This window comes from Vicia villosa, linkage group LG3, assembly GCF_029867415.1.
Source record: "Vicia villosa cultivar HV-30 ecotype Madison, WI linkage group LG3, Vvil1.0, whole genome shotgun sequence".
NCBI lineage: Eukaryota > Viridiplantae > Streptophyta > Magnoliopsida > Fabales > Fabaceae > Vicia > Vicia villosa.
In genome coordinates this window covers 140,679,599-140,686,825 of record NC_081182.1, presented here as the reverse complement: position 1 = coordinate 140,686,825, position 7,227 = coordinate 140,679,599, and positions in this window count along the sequence as shown.

Here is a 7,227-nt window from a genome sequence, read left to right as displayed (position 1 = left end):
CCCTTTCTGTAATTTGAAACGGCCAATAAAACACGGCGTTAACTTTCTTGACTTCAGCACTCGACCAACACCGGTCATAGGAGTAACTCTCAAAAATACATAATCTCGCTCTTGAAATTCAAGTGTTCTCTACCTCTTATCATGATAGCTCTTCTGACGACTCTGAGAAGTTTTCATCTTCTCCTGAATCATCTTGATCTTTTCTGTAGTCTGTTGAACAATCTCAGGTCCAATCACAGCACTCTCACCAGATTCATATTGAAAGTGTAAAAGCTATAAGATTCCAAACTTCACAAATAAGAGATGCTTTATTGAAATTAGGTGAAGTAAATGATGAACCTAAAATAAAAAGTGAGGCTGAATATTTGGCAACTTATGAACTTGGAAATTTTGAATTTTTTTTAGGCATGACTATTTGGTATGAAATACTGTTCGCAGTAAACTCAGTTATTAAACACTTTCAATCAAAGGATATGTGCATCAATGTTGCTATAGAGCAATTGAAAGGACTTATTTGTTTTTTTGAAAAATATAGGAAAGATAGATTTGAAATTGACATAATTTATGCTAAAGATATTACTATCGAAATGGATATAGAACCAAAGTTTTGTGAAAAATATATTATTCACAAAAAGAAACAATTTGATGAGATTATTGACAATGAAGTTTTTAAAACTCCTGAAGAATTATTTAAATTTGACTATTTTTTTATACATATTAGATCATGCAATTACATCATTTTAAAGTAGATTTGAACAATTTAAAATATATCAAGGTATTTTTTCGTTTTCTATTTAGTATTGAGAAATTAAGGTCATTGGAAATTTAAAATTTAAAAGAATATTGTCTTAACCTTAAATTTTGGTTAAAACATAACGAAAACTTTAAGTGAGATTTTTGGTGTTCCATAAAGTGATAGATTTTTTTCTCTCTCTAGAGTTGTGTCTCTAACCTCTCTCTACGAAGAGGGTTAGGGGTGGGTTTTTTGATGAGCGAACCGCCGGAGGATTGAAAGGAGAGGCGGAGGATGGCAGGAAGTGCGACGAAATCGATTTTTCAGAAATTTGAAACCTTCATGGGACACATTTCCTTTGGGTGGCTGTTTCAACAATCAGGGAAAAAATCTTTCCAAGGTGTCTTCTTTTTACTTCTCTGAATTTCCAGATCAAACTAAAGCTAAGGAGTTCTTCGATCTGTTTGGGTGTATTGGAAGAGTGGTGGAGGTCTCTATTTCACCAAGAAGGAATAGCATCGGAAAGAGATTAAGTTTCGCTAGATTCATAGAAGTGGAGGATAAAAGGATGTTAGGGGTTCGATTGGACAATGTTCAGATTTTAGGGAAGAAGATTCACGCCAATGTATTGAGATTTCAAAGGGGCATGAAAAGGGTAGGGGATACGGAGGTGAGGAATAGGGTTGTAGGTCGTGAGTTTGTGCAGAATCAAGAAGGCTATCTTTTCAGAGGAGGCGAAGCGACGACAGTGGATAAAATAAGTTATGTAGATGTGGTGGGAAAGAAGCAAGGGTCGGGGGATTCATAGAAGGAGGAAACGGCAATGTGGAAGTATAAAGCTAAAGAAGATAGAAGGCTTAGATTTAATAAGGCGTATGTGGGGCGTGTTAAAACTCCCGGTTCAGCATACAACATTCAAACGCAGTTTGAAATGGAGGGTTTCTTTGCGATTAAAGCAACACCGCTGGGAGGAAATCTTTGTTTGCTTGAGGAGATGGAAAAGGGCTTTATTGAAGAATTGATAGGAGGAGGTGAAACATGGTGGAAATGCTGGTTCGAAGGTATCTCAAGATGGAACGAAGAGGTGGTTGATAAGAGCTGGGTGGTGTGGTTAAGCATTTTTGGGGTACCGGTTTTGGCTTGGAATGTGGATTTCTTTAAGATGTTAGCTGAACAGTTTGATTCTTTCATTTGTGTCGATGCTCAAACAGAAAGAGAATAATGTTATGACATTGCAAGGGTAATGCTCAGCGTGGACAGGGATTACAAGTTAGCAGAGCGGATGGTTATGGACATTGACGGCATGGAATTTAATCTTGTGTTATGTGAATATAAAGTTGATGCATTGAGGATTAATCCAGGTAACTGTAAAACTCAAATCTCTGGCTCCGAGTCTTTAGACTCGGAAGGATTCTGTTATAATGATATGCATGTGGGTAATGCTAAGTCAGTGGGGGGAAATTTGTATGAGAGTATTGAGGAAGTTTCTGTCAATTTAGAGGAGGGTATTTCAAAGGACAGCATTAAGGAATTTACGGTAGATGCTACGTCGTCGAGGGGAGGTGGTGAAGGTCATGGTCGTAACGGTTCACTGAGTGAAGGTGTCAAAGGGAGAGATTGTATTGCTTTTCCTGGGGTCGCATCTTGTGAAGTAGGTGATGTTCACAATTCAGTGACGGCAACAGAAGCGGCAACTAAAGCGGTGGGTCTGTTTGATAGATTAGTTCAGATGCAGCACAAGGTAAATGGAAACAGTGCTGAGAAGTTCATGCAAAATTTTCCTGCTGAGTCATCGAACCATTCTTTTGTCAAGTGCAGCGTGAAATCTAATTTGGGTGCTACGGCAAAAAAGATGCTAAAAGTGAGAAGATTGGTAGATTGTGACACGGTTAGTAGGAGAAAGAAGGGAGATGCACAACAAAGGAAGGTTGGTAAGTCAACCAATTCTGGAATTTGTAAAGGGGATGTTTCAGTGAGTAGAGGTGTGGAGCCGGATAGTAGGGAAAATAGAAATAGTGTTGATAAAAAGACTTTCTATGGTCAACACAACGAAGAGTCGGATATTTGTAGGAGTATTAAAAGACAATGGGAGTTTTTGGATTGTAACTATGGCGAAAAACTTTTATCGTCTATTGTAGCTTTGGGTGTGGTAGAAGCGGAGGGAAGAAGCAAATTAGAGAATAGAATAGATAGTTTGGAGAATGGAGGAAAGTTGTCAAGGAAGGGGAAAAAATTGTTTTCAATGATTATTGGATCTTCAAATATAAGAGGGGCGTTAATGCACTAAAAAGAATGAGAATAGATGCGTTGATCAAAAAGGGAAAGGCGAAGATTTTTATGATTCAAGAGACAAAAATTACTTCTTTGAAAGAGGAGGTGGCGAGGAGTTTTTGGGTCTCACCGAAGATTGGGTATTCTTTTTCCAACTCTATGGGAAGGTCGGGAGGTTTGTTAATTTTGTGGAATGTGGGAAAGGTGGAGGTGGTTAATAGTTTTAAAGGAGAGAGTTTTTTGGGAATTAAAGCGGTGTGGAAGGGTAATTGTTATTATGTTGTTAACGTTTATTCGTCTTGCGAGTTGGTAAAGAAGAGATCGTTGTGGAATGAATTATTAAGATTGAAGGATTCCTTTGATTATGGTGAATGGATTATAGGAGGGGATTTTAATGTGATTAAAGATAGAAGGGAACAGAAAGGGAGAACGGGGGTGGTGAATAATCTTGAAGTTGATTTATTTACGGAGTTCATTAACAAAAGTCTTTTGGTGTATGTTCTGTGTAAGGGGAAGAAATTCCCGTGGTATAGTGGAGATGGAAAATCGATGAGTAGAATTGATCGGTTCCTTGTATCGGATAATGTGGTGAGTAGATGGGGGTGATTAGCCAATTGATTGGGGAAAGGGATATTTCCGATCATTGCCCAATTTGGCTTGTGGTGGATAATTCGAATTGGGGTCCGAAACCTTTTAGATTCAACAATGAATGGTTTAATTTTGAATCCTTTTTGCCTTTCGTGGAGAAGGAGTGGGTGAACATGAAAATTTACGGGAGAGGAGATTTTGTTCTTAAAGAGAAGCTTAGGCTTTTTAAGGATAAGTTGAAGGTGTGGAATAGGGAGGTCTTCGGTAGGTATGATTTGGAGATGGAGGAAGGTGTTAGAGAATTAAATATGGTCGATGCTTGTTTGGAGGCGGTTTCTGATGATCTTCTTGATGAAAAATTAGAAAAGAGGAAGGAAGCGACTAGTAAGATATGGAGGAACTTGAGAATTAAAGAAAACATGTTCTTACAAAAAGCTAGTTTGAGGTGGATTAAGGAGGGGGATGCTAATAGAGGATTTTTCCACAAGGTCATGAAAGAAAAGAGAAGTTTTAATCATTTAGGCCCTATTGCTTCAGAGGAGGTAATGGCGGTTTCGGTGGAAGATGTGAGGGACGCGGTGTTTAATCATTTTAGAGATAAATTTGTAGAAGTGGAGGAGAGTAGACCTTTGTTGGAAGGTGTTGATTTTAAGAGTATTAGTGAGGAGATTGCGGTGAATCTTGAAAAACCGTTTCTTGAAGATGAAATTAAGGAGGCGGTGTGGAGTTGTGGGGGAGACAAATGTCCAGGTCCGGATGGTTATTCGTTTCTTTTTATTAAGAAATGTTGGAATTTCATTAAAGAAGATTTTGTGCTTTTTTTCAAGTACTTCTATTCCAGCAATGTTATTTCCAAGGCTATCTCCTCTTCTTTTTTGTCTTTGATTCCTAAGACTAGCAATCCGCTATCCTTAGATGATTATAGACCCATTTGCTTGGTGGATTGCATGTACAAAGTAGTGACTAAATGTTTGGCTAGGAGGTTAAAGTGTGTTCTTGATAGGATTACTTCTCCTTGTCAAAACGCGTTTGTGCCTGGTAGACATCTTTTGGATGGAGTTTTGATGGCTAATGAAGTGGTGGATTACGCGAGGAAGGAAAGGAAAAGTTGTTTGTTGTTTAAAGTCGACTTTGAGAAGGCGTATGACAAAGTTAGTTGGAGTTTTTTGAGGTATTTATTGAAGAGAATGGGTTTCGGAAGGAGATGGATGGGATGGATGGAGATGTTGGTTTTCAATAGTAGTATGTCGGTCCTTGTTAACGGAAGCCCTACTAAGGATTCGGTGTGTTTAAAGGTTTGAGACAAGGAGATCCTCTTTCTCCTTTTCTCTATGTTTTGGTGGCGGAAGGTCTTTCGGGTTTGGTGAGGAAGTCTATAGAAATTGGGGAATTTGGGAGCTTTGGTATAAAAAACTCTTGTTGGGTGGATATTCTCCAATTTGCGGATGATACTTTATTGGTGGGGGAAGGAACATAGAAGCAAGTAAAGGTGATTAAGGGGGTGTTAAGGGCGTTTGAGATTGTTTCGGGCCTAGGTATTAATTACCATAAAAGTAAATTAATTGGTATCAATACAAGGGATTCTTTTTTAGAAGCCGCGACTTTTTTTTTCTATCTTGCAAAGTGGAGGAAAGCAATTTTTATTTTCTTGGTATACCGATTGGTTTTGATCCAAGGAAGGATTTGACATGGAAGCCTTTAGTGTTGAAACTAAAAAAGCGTTTAGGGAGTTGGAAAAATCGGTTCCTTAATTTGGGAGGTAGAATCACGCTTTTGAAGTCCATACACACCTCGTTGACTATTTTAACGATGTCGTTTTACAAGATGCCTTTGAAAGTTGTGAAAGAAGTTAATAGGATTCAAAGTAACTTTTTATGGGGAGGTGTGGAGGAAAAGAGAAAGATTCATTGGGTGAGTTGGAGGAATGTTACTCTTCCTTTTGACAAAGGGGGAATCGGAGTAAAGAACATTGCGGTTTTTAATAATGCTCTTCTTACAAAGTGGCGGTGGAGAATCCTTCAAGGGCATGAAGCTCTTTGGCTAAGGGTGTTGAAGTCTCGGTACGGTGATTTATCTTCTTTGGTGTACGGTACGTTTGGCTCAAAAGTCCCTTCTTTTTCATCTCCTTCATCTCTTTCTTCTTTATGGTGGAGGGATCTTTTGAAAATTGGGAGGAGTTCTTTTAGGGATCCCATTGTTGAAGGGTGTAATTTTGTCGTGCATAATGGGTATAACATTCCCTTTTGGGAAGCTAATTGGTGGGGAGGTCTTATTTTGAGGGATGTTTTTCCGGATTTATATGAGGCTTCTTGTTTGAAAGGGGTGTCAGTAGCGACAATGGGAGGGTGGTTAGAAGGGAGATGGAGGTGGGATGATTTCGGGGTTTCCCTGAATTTGGAGGCGGGGAGGGGTGTTTCGGAGGGAATAGTTCAGTTGAAGGAGGTGTTGGCCGAATTTGGTGGAGTGGGGGAAGGGAGAGATGTTGTTTCATGGAAATTTAATTCCGATGGAGTTTTCTCGGTGGCATCTTGTTACTCTTTTTTGGGAAAAGTTTTCATTCCGGATGGGCCTCCTAACAAGTATGATGGGGCATATGGGCTAGTGTGGAAGGCGGAGGTGCCTTTCAAAATCAAGGCGTTCGGATGGAGACTTCTTCTTGATAGGATTCCGACTAAGGACCGTTTAGTGTATAGAGGTATAAATTTTTCTTTAGATAATTTAAAGTGTATTTTTTGTGGATATGAAGTAGAAAGTAGAAACCATTCTTTTTTTGGTTGTCGGGTGGTGAAGGCTATTTGGAATGAGATAGCTCTTTGGATGGGTAAAGAGGGTGGTATGTAGGATGGGTGTTTGTCGAATTTTATGGATTGGCATTGCTTCTTCCGAGATAAAAAGGTTAAGAATAGCAAGGTGGACATCTAGTGGCTTGCTACTACTTGGACGTTATGGTTGGTTCGAAATGGTGTGTGCTTCAGGGAGGAAGATTGGAATTTTAACGATACGGTTTGGAACATTAAGTACATGGTTTGGAAATGGTCTTTTTGCGGGAAAACTACACACTCCAACTATTCGTTTTATGAGTTCATAAAAGATCCGCTTCTTTTTCTCTCATAAGTTTATTTGGTTGTAATTTTCTCTTTTTTGTGCGGGTTTTCTCGTTTCTTGTGTAATCGGATTGGAGAACCCTTAGTTCTCCCTTTCAATATATCTTGCTTACACAAAAAAAAAAAATAACGACAACTTTAATATTGATGGATTAGACTTATTTTTCAGAATTGAAAATATCAAGAGAAATTATGCATGTCGAAATCGATACACCAATTGATATACTTAATTATATAATAAGACTGAACTCCTTCTCAAACGCTTTTGTTGCTTATAGAATAATATTAACGATTCTTGTAATTGCTACTTCAACAGAGTCGGGTCTTAGATTGGTCGATTTGGTGTAAGAACCCGGCTGCTTGTCTTTGTTAATGAGACATCATCGTCTATTTTTTTATAGGTTGTTTTTGTAATTTGGATTGAGCATCCCTTATACTTTTATATTTAAATTGAATTTGCTTATAAAAAAAATTATCAATAAGGAGGATAGTGAAGTTTTACTGCAATTGCACTTTTCTAGGAACGCGCTT